This window comes from Peromyscus maniculatus, chromosome 3, assembly GCF_049852395.1.
Source record: "Peromyscus maniculatus bairdii isolate BWxNUB_F1_BW_parent chromosome 3, HU_Pman_BW_mat_3.1, whole genome shotgun sequence".
NCBI lineage: Eukaryota > Metazoa > Chordata > Mammalia > Rodentia > Cricetidae > Peromyscus > Peromyscus maniculatus.
Window position 1 is genome coordinate 23486443 of NC_134854.1, and position 13070 is coordinate 23499512.

General features: G+C 45.3%; 1 protein-coding gene and 1 long non-coding RNA gene across 3 annotated transcripts in view; one reads left to right on the top strand and one right to left on the bottom strand.

Annotated features, from left to right (window-relative positions):
* Window positions 1-13070, top strand: part of Cdk6 (cyclin dependent kinase 6) — a 206320-nt gene that overhangs the window by 163032 nt on the left and 30218 nt on the right. The window lies entirely within an intron of this gene.
* On the bottom strand, window positions 5629-8419 carry LOC121827851 (uncharacterized). The gene is made up of 2 exons (XR_006070131.2): window positions 7629-8419; window positions 5629-7232 (listed from the first exon to the last, which is right to left on the bottom strand). It is a non-coding gene; the product is annotated as an uncharacterized LOC121827851 (long non-coding RNA).

A 13070-nucleotide genomic window follows, 5' to 3' on the forward strand; every position in this document is an offset into this window, starting at 1 on the left:
CAGAAAGCGCTTAGTAAGTGATGTAAAAATTTTAAAAATTAACATGAATGTAAGCCTTAATTCAATAGTGGCCTCAGCATTGTTCACACTTACATAAGGAAATGAAAGTAAAGGCTACTGGGAGCTCCTCAATGAGTATGGTTTTCAATTCCTTGAAAAACTGACCAGATGCTCATGCTGAGCACTGAGGAAGTTAGTCAGGACGTGAAATGCTCAGGAGTTAGAGTACACGAGCAAGAACAGCAAAGTGAGCAGCTTGGACCATGGGGGTATGAGCGCCGTGCTACATGATGGAGACCTTCAAATGAGGAGCATAGGAAAAATGAGTATTCCCGGAACTACACTGGAATAATAGAGACTTCATGAAGTCGGTCCTTAGGTAGACGTTGGAGATGTTTAATTGACTAATGAGCAAGGACTCGTGAGGCATGCCACAGAAATCGTGTATTCTTAAGAAGGAAGGCCTGCTGCAGGGTAATTTGGGAAACGGCGCCTCTGCACATTCACTGTAGGACTGTAATGGTTGCAGCCCCTCAAGAGGGCTTTGCATTCAGCAAAACAGCATGCAGAAGGGAAGCCATGCTTCAGGCACGTACAGCTGGAGTGAGAGGCGCTGGAGGCCTAGTAAGGAGTCTCCATGAAGTAAATAAGCCGAAGAAAAGCCTTGGGAGGTCATCCAGTGTACTCATAAATTCTAGCTATTACCAAAGATGAAAGGGAAGTGAGAGGCATGAGGAGCGGTAGGAAAGAGTGTTCCCCGGCAACACCCCCGCCGCCGTCGGCCTCTTGACTTTGGGGGAGGAGCAGCGAGGCTGCCCAGATGGCAGAGCCAGCACCCAGAGGAGCTTCCTTGCCCTAAGACCTCTTTAGGAAATCCTGTTTGTGACGGTGGCTTCACCATGAGGCTGTGGGGATCCCTCCCAGCACCGCAGAAGCACACTTCTGGACACGACTCTGGTTTCTAGTGCCGAGTTTGAAATCTTACTGCCGTGTGCACTTAGCAAGATAGAAACTACATAGTGGGTGAAGCTCGGGTCAGACTTCATTTTGCGAGCATTTACTTATCTACCTTTTGCCGATAAAATGCTGGTAACTTAATAGCTTAAAGAGAAGATAAGGCTCGTCATTTTTCCTGTGTGTGTATGCTGGTTTTGACTGCCTTTAAGAAGCAGAAAGGGCAAACCCGTGAAGTTGTTTCTCTGGCGTTGCATTGCTTATCTTAAGAGCCTGGGAACAGTCAGTTCAGCCTAGAAATGGATGAGGGGGTGAAACACTGCAGAGTCGAAGCCAAGGAAACCAGAAGGTTCCTTCCCCGGGAGACCCATTTTAGAGTCACAGTTGAGCTTGACGCTTTGCCTTTTGCTATTCGAGTGCTTGGGTGTTGGGAGTGGACTCCTAGTTTCCATGCCAGGGCTCATGAAATGAAATTTGTCATCCCTTACAGACAGGTGGTCAGGCTGTTACACACAGAGATGAGGCTGGCTGCTGGCCTCTGGGCACAGCAGCATGCCAGCGCAGCCCCGGGCACCACCCGCCATGACCCTGTGGCCTTACAACCCAGAGGCCCACACTGACAGCCTAGGGTGGGGTGTGCTAGGGGATACTTCTAAGGCTGGAACCTGGAAAACAATAAGATGGCTGCTCCAGCAATGAGTCCAAGTTCTCGGCTCTTTCCAGGGTGGCCCAGGCCATTCAGAAGGAATTCTGGCCCTTCCAGGTTCTACACATTACTTAACGTGTCCTGCATTTATTACATGAATCAGGAGCAGATTTCACAAGGCCCATTCCTGTGAGATGAGGTTAGTCATTAAGGTTAACTATTCATTAGTTAGAGGAAATATTATGATGGAAAAAAATGTCAATGTCTGGAAGCCTAGGAGTAGAGGTCTCAGTATCAATTCTTGCCCATGAAGAGAATTCACAGCTGTTCTATTATATTCTTTTTACATGGCTAGAGAATCATACTTTAACTCTTCTGTGTACTAACGATATTCCCTTCTTAGATGTAAATGGCCTCTGGTTCCAATCTCACATGCTCTGGAGAGCTTCTATTCTCAAAGAGAAAATGCAAGCCTATTATAGCAACAAAGGTCACCCGTCCTCCATTGGTGCCTCTCTTCTGTTTGTGAGCTTGCAAATCTGCCATTTGAGGGAAGTCTGAGGAAGTGAGATCAAGACTGACCAGTGCTGAATGAAAACTCCTTTGATTTTAGATTGGGTGCCACAGCCAAGCCTTACTCTGACGTCACGGAGAGGAAAAATCGGACCCACTTCCCTGTTTGTTTGGCCTTGTGTCTGCCTTTGTTCCACTCAGCGGCTTGTGCGAGTCTGGCCTTGTTTCTCTGGGACCCTCTGTTACTTTTCATCATCTTTCCTAAAGCTGATATGACAGTCCCACAGGGAAGCAGCCAGTATCCCACTTGGATGAACTCTGCAACAAACACAATGCCTTCCTCTTTATCCCTAATTCTGAAGTGGTTTTTTGGTTTGGTTTGGTTTTTTTGTTTGTTTGTTTTCTATACTTAAGGGCAAAGAATGAGCCGGGCAGTGATGGTGCACTCCTTAATCCCAGCACTCAGGAGGCAGAGCCAAGCAGATCTCTGTGAGTTCAAGACCAGCCTGGTCTACAGAGTGAGATCCAGGACAGGCACCAAAACTACACAGAGAAAACCTGTCTCAAAAAAAAAAACAAAACAAAAAACAAAAGCAAAAAAGCAAAGAATGAGAAAGGCATAGACTTAAGAGTAAAAACCTCGCTTATATTTGTGATATTTATACAACATAAAGCATTTGTTATCAAACATGTGGAAACCAAGTTGTATGTTTAGAATAAACGGAAGGATACCTCATCTGCATGCTGCCTGTCTTTGACCTTCTGGGTTAAATGTCATCTCTCAGAGATGCCCTATGGATACCCTTTTATTCCTCAGCCGAATTTCCTTCTTGACATTCATCACTTCCTTGATAATTGACTTTCTGTAATCCTACACTGTAAGCCCAGCAGGGCAAATACTGTGTTAGTCTTCCCGTTCTGGGTTCCCTAAACTCAACACCATGAAGAGCACATCCTAGTCTCCAGTGTACTAAATGAGCAAATGAATAAACTACTAAGTACTGGTGTGGCCAACTTGCTCCAGTGCTTTGTGGACTTGAAGATACTGGTGCCTCATCATCACTTTCTTCATTTCCTATAACCAACTACAATGACAACCAGCTAGTCTTAATACCGTGCTTATTAGTGGTATTTGATTCATCAATTTCTGTTTGGGAAAACATGAACTTTTATGTTTTGTGAACTCTCTTATGGTTTGAATGTGAATTGTCCCCTGCAGGCCCGTGTGTTTAAACGTTTGCTTCCCACCCGGTAGTTCTGTTTTGAGAGGTTGTGGGACTATGGCCTGGCTAGCAGAAGTGACTCACTGACAGTAGACCTTGCAGGTAGCAGCCACCTCAGGTTACTGCCAAGGACTCTGCTGATCCACTAAGGTGTGAGGAGTAACGTATGCAGGTTCCACTGCCCCAGACGCAGCTGTTCCCATCTGCCTTCTTCAGCATGGAGAACCACGTTCCCTGAAACCATGAGCCAAGATAGACCTCTGTCCATGTTACCTCTCCACCCCTGGTTTTGTGATGAGAAAAGTAACTGATACAGTCTCACGTCGACTAACACAGTATTATCTGGAGGGTACAGTACAGTGAAACATGGTGTGAGCCAGCTTTGCGGCCTCCAGTGCAGTGCCTCATCCCTTCTTAGCTAGGTGATGACTCATTATTAACTACCCTTCAACCTCAGTTTCAAGTATTCAAGTTGGATATTTAAGCACAGCTCCCATACAGTGGCGCTTGGGCTAAATAAAACAGTACTCATCCACTTGGCTTTCTCTTCTGCATTGTATGTTCTCAGTAGTGATGATTGCTCTTGTCCATGTTGATAAAGCACACATCTACAACAGGATAGCCTTAGCATTGTTACCATCAGACATGAGAAGAATTCAGAGTCAAAAAGTCTTGGGTCCCAGAGTTCTGAGATTCTAGACGCCACCCCAATCTTAGGAATGAGACTTCAATGTGGGCATGGCACACCAAACAGCATGGCCAGATGACTCAGTAATGAAGTCATGCCTAGTCATGCTGGGGCTCTTTCGCCCGCCCCCCCCCCATCCCCACCATAGTCTCTGCAAAGGTCAGAGCTGAGCCTAGAATCTGGCAAGACACTCACTTCAGAGAACCCACCTAGTAGGACTTAGAAGCCAGGCAGGACCTTCGGGGGCAGAGGCCCACTGGCTGCTGGGTGACGTGTTGGGGACTTCTGTCTTCACAGCCCTATTGCTCTCTTGGTGCTTCACAGAATCTAGAGTGTAATCCCCAAGGTCCCTGTAGATTCTCATTCTGAGCCACAGGAAGAAATGCCTCACATCAGCTCCTGGGGAAACTCCGAACAGTCACCAGGAAGAAACTCAGAAAATGACAAAATGACTGTCTCACCATTGTCCTCTCTGCCTTCTGAGAGGAGAGCAAGCAGGCATTTGGCTGTGAGACCAAAGAGCACAAAATATGTGCTAGAACTGCTTCATTTTCTATGTCTAGATCTGTATGACTGGCTGACTGGTTTCAGTCAAGAAAAGGGGGCAGTGTTGGTGTGTGTGTATCATCATGAGACACTCTGCCTTTCAGACTGGCTGATAAGACGCTTGTGCCCCTTCCCATCTTGAATGGAACTCCATGCAGAGACCCCTTTTATGCTAATGTTTCTAAAGCATATTGAACCAGAAAGCTGGATTTCAAAATAATAACCTTATAAATTGGGTGTGGTGACACATGCCTGTGACATTAGCATTCAGAGGGCAGAAGCAGAAGAATCAGAAACGCAATGTCATACTCTGCTAGATGGCAAGTGTGAGGTTAGCCTGGGCTACATGGCACCTAGCCTCAATAACAGCTTTTAAAAATAGCCTTATAAAGTACATATATTATATATATTGTTACTTTTTTGTTTTTTTGTTTTTTGTTTTGTTTTGTTTTGTTTCTCTGTGTAACAGCCCAGGCTGTCCTGGAACTCATTCTGTAAACCAGGCTGCCCTCGAACTCACAGAGATCCACATGCCTCTGCCTCCCAAGCGCTGGGATTAAAGGTGTGCACCACCACTACCCGGCTACATTGTTACTTTTATGTAAGTTTTATCTTTAATTATGTGTGTAAAGGTGTGTGCACTGAACGCTGATGCCTTCAGAGGCCAGAGGCATCAGGTCCCCTTGGAGCTGAAGTACATGCAGGCTTTTATGACCTACTTCCTTTGTAATAGCAGTATGTGCTCTTAAGGACTGAGCCATCTCTCCAACATGAAAGATTGACTTTTAATTGTATGCATTGTATATTCTCATTTGACAATGATGATATGGTTACTATAGAACATTTCTAAAGTATGGGCAAAGAGGACAATATAAGCCTAGAGTGTCTTATTTGTAACAGAAAATAAAGACATCACTTTGAAAACGTCACAGGATTTAGCTTGAAGGAGTAACTAGACTAATCTGAGGTATTTTGAATATCAAAGTATGTAATTATATTAAAAGATTATAACCCACCAAATAAGGTCAAGTTCCTACTGAAATAAAGAAGTGGAAGGTAGAGAGGCTCTTTATTAGTGTAGAAGAGCGAACAGCAGAGAAGAAATGATGGAATTGGACATTTGATTATGATTGTAAGTGGATACTAAAACTAGTCAATGAAAAGAACCAGGGTTTGCTGCCTTCTCAACACTTCCCTCAGGATTAGTTAGTGAGGAAAGAAGATGTGAAATCTTCAGCTTTGTGACTTTGTGTGAGTGTGTGTTTTCACACGTTGTACCCCCTGGAGGCCCAAGGTAAGGACTGTCAGTGAACCTGTAGGTCACTGATTTCAGAAGACGTGCTGGTCAGTGAGCTCCAGGGAGCTTCCTGCCCACACCTTCCCAGTGCTAAAACTTGAGGTGCTCAACACCGCGCTCTGCTTTTTACAGTGGCGCTGGGAATCTGAACTCGGCACTCTTGACTTGTGCAGCATGCACTTAACCAACTAAGCCTCCTCCCCGGCTTCTGAAGCCTAAGACTTGCCATACCTGAAACCTACTGCCCTCTAGAAACTTTTCCCCTTTCTGCTCCCTCCAAGGACATAGTGGATGTGTGCCATCACATTTTCAAGATATGTGCTTAACTTGTGTTTCACACACGTTAGCCTAGTAGTCATCAATCGGGAAAATAATAGCAGGGGCCCCAGTAATGAGTTCCTGTGTTGTCTGCAGCAGTCGGGAGGCTAAGGTGAGGGAGGTGCTTGGGTCCAGACCAGCCTGGGAAATCTGGCAAGCCCCCCTCGCAGGCAGAGGAAGGGAAGGAAAGGGAAAGGAGGGAGAGGAGAAGCGAGGGAGGTGTGGAGCTAAGGGGGACACTCAGTTCCTATGTATGATGGTTAGACTGTGGCAGGACTCAGTTTCCCAAAGCCTCCACTCCTAATCTGGGTGGAGCAGGGAGTTGGATTACATTCCTGCAATAGAACCCGAATTTGGTTGAGGCATTCTGTGTCGTCTCTGCGTCTATTAAAAAGTCCTGTGTGATGCCCTAGCCTTCGGTCCACAATGAGAGTAGATGGTGGAATGGAGAACATGGTCTGTTTGCTGTAGGCAAACCCAAGCTTCGGAGAGAACCTCCTTCCCTGTGGACTGCAACGCCAGCCCCTTAACTCGTAGCCCTGTGGTGGCACTGACTAGGTAGGCAGGACAGGGGACACACACGTTTCTTGGACAGTGGAGCTGTGTGCCCTTTTAATGCCAGCTGGTGCCCTTGGCAACCCTGACCAGCTGAGTTAAGCCTCCAGGCGGTTGTAGCAGGGGGTACAGAATTTCCTGATCCATTCATTTTACCAATTACTGAGGAGGAGGAGGAGAAGAGGGGGAGGGGGAGGGGGAGGGGGAGGGGGAGGGGGAGGCGGCGGCTATTTGGAGAGGTGCCTTCATGAGAGGAGAGGGGCAGTTGGTAAAGCTGCACCATGCTTTGGACTTGCTCACGTTTCCTCTTGGTCTTGAGCTGGCTTGAATGTTCTCAAGTGCTGACAGTTGGGCTGACTGAGAGCCGTTAGTCAAATCCAGTAACAGTATTAATCTGTGGTTGGAACGACTGTTAAAGCAAGTGCCAGGCTGTTCAGTTGTGGTTTTTCCAGCTTTCCAATCATGCCAGGCTTCCAGCGGGAGGAATAGAGTCTGTGGTAAAGGAAACCGTTGATAAAAGAGAGAAACCAGTAACTGTCACTACCCATAAGAGCAAGACAACAGCAAAAAAAAAAAAAAAAAAAAGAAAAAGAAAAAAATTCACAGCAAAGTGGAGGACAAAGGACACTGAACAGCAGAGTCTAGACAGTTTGATGAGGTCACAAGGCATGAGGCTAGCATGGTGGCAGTGCCTGGGGCGGTGACTCCAGTTTCCAGGGAGAACAGGAAGCCTTGAAGCACCAAATCATGCTATCCACTATACTCTGAGCAAGAAAGCTGCTCTGGGGGGAAGCAAATGACTGGCCTTTGGAACCATTGTCAGCTTCCTAACATCGCCCTTCAGACCACTAAATCACAGAAGTATCGGGGGTCCAGTCAACAAGTTACCTGGAAACAGAGATGACCCCATCATCCATGCAGAATCTTCTAGAAAAAGTAGTCAATAGTATGGCTGCCTTTGAGCAGTTATGAGGAAACGAATGTTGTAAGAGTGATGTTTTCATTTGAGACTGGCATCACTCCATGAGCGTGTACCAAAAGTATGAAGTTTCAGGAACGGAAGGGATAGCCCTGCCAGTGAGGTGTATCCAGAGTACCAGAAGGCTGGCTGGTCTGTTCAGGAGCAGGAGAGCTAACCCCAAGGTAACCCCGAGGACAGTTAGAACAGTACTCCGGAAGCGTTCCACCCACTCCCAACAGGAAAGGAGGGTTTTCACCAGCACTTGTACTGCATTTCAGTGTGTGTAAGATGCTCACTGTTTCCACGTTTCATCATTCTACAATCAGGGCTTGGATTGCGATCAGTCAGTGTCATCTTGCCTTCAGTGGAATACAGTGGATCTGCTTGGAAACCAAAGTGCATCATGTCATGTGTACCATTGGCACCAATGGCTGGTTAACTCAAAATCAAAACACATTTCAAGTACTAGCAAGGAAGACATAGGTAATTTGCAGACAATCTTACTGTTATTTACTGTGTAGGTAAGGTTACTTTGAAGCAGTCACAGATCCCTTGAATCGATTAAAGAAACTTGAAGTTGAAAGTTCATGGTGCTTGCACATCACAGCCAGCTGTGAGCAGAGCAAGCAGCCTGAGTGGTGTCCTGCTGCTGGTTAGAGCGGGCTCAGGGAGGCTGACACACATCTGCTCTGAAGCATCCTTCTCTCTGGACATTGGCAGAACTCCCAAGTTAGTAAGCAAGGTACTGGGAGCTTCACCTCAAATAAGGGGGTCAGTAAAACGGGAGACAGGGAGACCTTGTTCAGTTATGGGACCTGGCCATCAGTGTGGTGCTGTCACTCACCAGCAGAGCTCGGTGTCGGCCTGCCACCGCCACTGCCACCGCCACCTTCCTGAGGGACATCTTGGCCACTTTCAGGTGCCAGGTTGGCCTTTCACAATAAATCATTCATGTAAAAAATAGTATTGATGTTCTGTGACCAGAGATACCTTGAAGTTTGTCCTGCTGCATTTTGGTAAATTAATAAAGAACAGCATCCAATAGCAATCCACACATGCAGAAAATTACAGTATCTTTTGAAACTTTAAACACATAAAAGCCATGTGATCTAAGTGCATATTAGCTAACATGTATACAATGTTTGTTGTCATATGACAACATTATTTATAACCTACTAAACACCTATTTAGAGGGTTCTAATTAATTAGCTGAGAAGAGGGGGCACAATACAAGCTTCTAAATCTTGAAATTTCTCTTCAGGCAAGGTGGACATCATGGCACACGCCTATACTCCCAGCACTTAGGAGGTAGGAGCAGGAGGGTCAGTGCAGGGTCATCCTCAGCTACCTAGAAAGTTTAAGGCCAACCTGGGATACCTGAACCCTGTTTCAAAAAAGGGAATGTGTCTGGAGTCTTACTTTTTACGTACTTTCTCAAAATATATAGTCAACCTGTATGACTGCCCCTGGGTAATACTCTTGGCTATTTATTACTTGAGATTTTATAGTCTGATACGTGATTTTTTTTTTTTATTTTAACCTCTTAAAGTGTTAGTTTCTGTCATTAAATTAGGAATTGTATTTACCCAGCAGGGTATGTTAGAGAATTAATTAAAATAATAGATGTAAACCAGCCCCTTCCTGCAAGTAACTGACACTTGGTGGTAGTGATGTTCTCTATATCTTTTTAGATTACAACGCTTTTGGTCTTTTGAGGCAAGGTTTCTCTGTTTAACCTTGGCTTTCCTGGAACTAGCTCTGAGACCAGGCTGGCCTTGATCTCATAGCGATCTGGCTGCCTCTGCCTCCTGAGTGCTGGGTTTAAAGATGTGTGCCACCACTGCTCAGCTTTAATATGTTTTTAATCGAAATAGAATTATATCATTTCTCCCCTCTTTTCCTTCCAGCCCCTCCCATGCACCCCCTACTCCAGGTGATAATCTTTCTCTTTGACTGTTATAGTCACACACTGTGTGTGTATGTATGTATGTATATACACATATATATGCATATGTGTTTGTGCGTATATGCATGTGTATTATAAATACAACCTGCTGAATCCATTTTTGTTGTCTGTGTGTATGTGGTTTCAATGCTGACCTCTCTACATTGAACAACCAGTAATGGGGTTCTTCCCTAAGAGAGGCTAATGCTCTTCTTTTCAACAGCGGTCAGCTGCTATTCTTTATCTTGGGGGATAGGATCCTCTGAAAATTTGATATTAATATGACTGCTGATATTTCTATCGTTCTTGGTCTTGTTTATTATGCATCCATTTCTAGGGAAGACTCTTCCCATGCAGGTTTCCTGGTATTCTGGCTCTTACAAATATTTCCATCCCTTTTCCTCCATGTTCCCTGAGCCATAGATGCAGGATCTGTGGCCGTGACCATTGGGGCTGGGTTCCATTGATCTCTGCATTGTGTCCAGTTGTGGTTTTCTGTGCTGGTCTCCATCTGCTGTGAAGAACGGCTTCTTTCATGAGGATAAGATGTAGAATGTACTGAGGAATCCTGCTGGTCTAACAAAGTGGAGGTGACTTCTCTGTTTCCACCCTCTCCGGCTGCCATACCCACCCTACATTTAAGTAGGTTCTAAAGATCTGAACACCCATTCCCATGCTTATATAGCAAGCGCTCTAACCACTGAGCCGTCTCCCCCAATCCATAACGTATAAGTCATGGTTTTCACTCAGTTTCTCTAAGCCAGATTATCTGGGCTCAGTGTCAGTGCTGGGAATTGAGGAAGAAATTCACAGAAATTCTACCACTACAAACACACATGATTAAAAATGTTCACATCTGCCAACAAAAATCTATGAGTACCTTCAGAAATGAGTCTATTCCTATTATAACTATATTGCCAGCATTCAGAACAGCATTAAACACTGAGTAAATATTCTCTGAAGAGATGAGAGAAATGGCAGGCCTTCCATTAGTCATGTAATCTCTCAGGGCCTCAGTATGTCCATCAGTCTAAGGAGAAGATCACGTTCAAGGAGAGTTGGGGGCAGGGGGGCCTGGCAGCTGATAAGCTTCACTGCTTTGGGCACAGAAGGAGGAAGCGTGCTTGTTCCCGTGTGTGTCATTTTCCAGACTGTAGCAGCTTTAAAGGTCTTTCATGTTCTTTGTAAGCAGCACAGCAGGGCACCGTGGGTAAATTAAACCTGGAGAGATTTGGTCCTGAGAAAGGAACAAATCAACAGGATTAAATCTTCCTTGCAAAATTCGTCATAATGAAACCAGGAAAATAGGGGGAAGGGAGAAGATGGTATAGGGGTAACCAAGATGAGAAACTTTGGAATGAGTGAGAATTCATTGTGTTTGCTACCTGCCCAGAAGTGGTGCTTTCAACAGTCAGGTTCCTCCCGCCCCTTGGCAGAGCTGATGCTTTGTTCCTGTGGCTTGCTAATTTTCTATTGCTCTGTTCTGGGCCACAGCGTGGCCAGAAGCTGAGACACCAGGCTTTTAGAGATGAGCAGAGGTTAAGTGTTGGCTTGCCCTCCGTGGTTTGTTAATCAGTTACAGAGCCAGGTTCAGAATTGGGCTTCTGTCTGGTGGCGTATACTGCTTTCCATCACATCTGACTCTGCGTCCGTCTCATCCTGAAGTCTCAGCAGTGGACACAATCATGTCCTACTCCAGAGACAGCACGTCTACCTGGCAAAGCTGATCTCCCAAGACTACCAATTCCATGTATTTTTAAAAGCTAGACTCAATCCCCGGGGGTTGGAGTGGATAGCAATAAATCATGCACCAGAAATAACACCTCAGCGGCTAAATTCTGCTTAGTAGGTGATTTCCCAAGGATAAGCCAATGCAGTGAGTCATCTCCCTGAGCACTAATTCGAACATTAGTTCTGTTTTACTACCTCGGTGCTTTTGGGTGCATGATTTTTAACCTTTAGAACCCTCCCGGGAGGTTCAGAGTCTCCTCACAATGAATAGAAAACAGACTCTGCCTCAAGGGCCCTTTTTCCTTTCTTTCTGCTTCTCAAGCCTAAAACAGTCCAGGATTCAGGAGGTCAGGGTTGTGGACTCAGAGGGAACAGCAGTCAAGTTCCTCGAGGGTTGATAATTGTGCTGTTTCAGTCCTAGCATAAAAACACAAAGGGGAGATAAGCGTCAGTGCGTGTATGGAACTACATCAAGAACACAGTGAAACTTTATTGAGTTACATAAAAATTCACATAAATGTAAAGATTATTTGAATATGAGAAATGTATTCTACTTTCCTAAATAAGATTGAATGTTACAAGGTTATAAAGTATTTGCAAATTCATTTATAGATTTTTTTTTTAAGATCTAATTCACAATTCTAGTAGCCGTTGCTCCAGGGTATTGGGTATTTGGAAGAGTTAAATTGGTGAAAATAGCCAAGTCTTGTTGGGAGGGGGGTGTATAGAAGGAAATTTCTGCTACCAACCACAGAATGATGTATTATGCAGTTTTGACCATAAAACCAATATGGTTCCAAACAAAGAGGAATCAGACAATAATGGAACAGACTAGAAAGCCCAGAATGCAGATCTCAGCCTAAGAGAAGGTGTACTTTATCATAGATCACACATCTTCCAGGGTAAAGTGGCTTGTTCATCTAATGAGGCAAAGCAACCAGTCCGCTTGTTAGAGGAAAAGTAGTCAACGAATTCAACTCTCACTAATCCTTGCAAAACAAATGCCAGCTGGCTTCCAGACGCAGTGGAAGACGAGACCAAGAGAGGATAAAGAAACCTAGGAGATATTTCAGAGCCTAAGATGGAAATGTGCCTTTAAAATATTAGAAAGTCAAAAGCCAAAATGTTGATGGATTTCACTACACAGAAAGGGCTGGAGAGATGCCTCAGTGGGTAAGAGTGATTGCCGTGCAGCCATGAGGATCAGAGTTCGGATCCCTGCACCAAGGAACAAACCTGGCATCCTACAGATACCTGTAATGGCGGCTGTCAGGCATCCAGTGTCCTCCTCTGGCTTCGTGGGAAGAGGCTCATGCACATAAACTCTCTCACACACAGAGTAGCACTGTGTTTTACTTACGCTCGCTCAGTCAGTAAAGTCCTTGCTATGCAAGCCTGAGGAACCAATTTTGGATCCCCGGGACCCACACAAAAAAAGTGGACACAGCAGCATGAGCTGTCCACATGCTGGGAAGGTGGACACAGGAGGGTCAACCGGGCTTTCTAGGTGACTCCATGAGTGAGAGGCCCTGTCTCAAAAAACAAGGCAGGAAGCCATTAAGTGTAACAGGGCAAAATTGTCACCAGAGAGACTTCACCAGGCAACTGGTGGAAACCGATGCAGAGATTTCACAGCCAGACATTAGGCAGAGCTCAGGGAATCCTGCAGAAGAGAAGAAGAAAGGATTGTAAG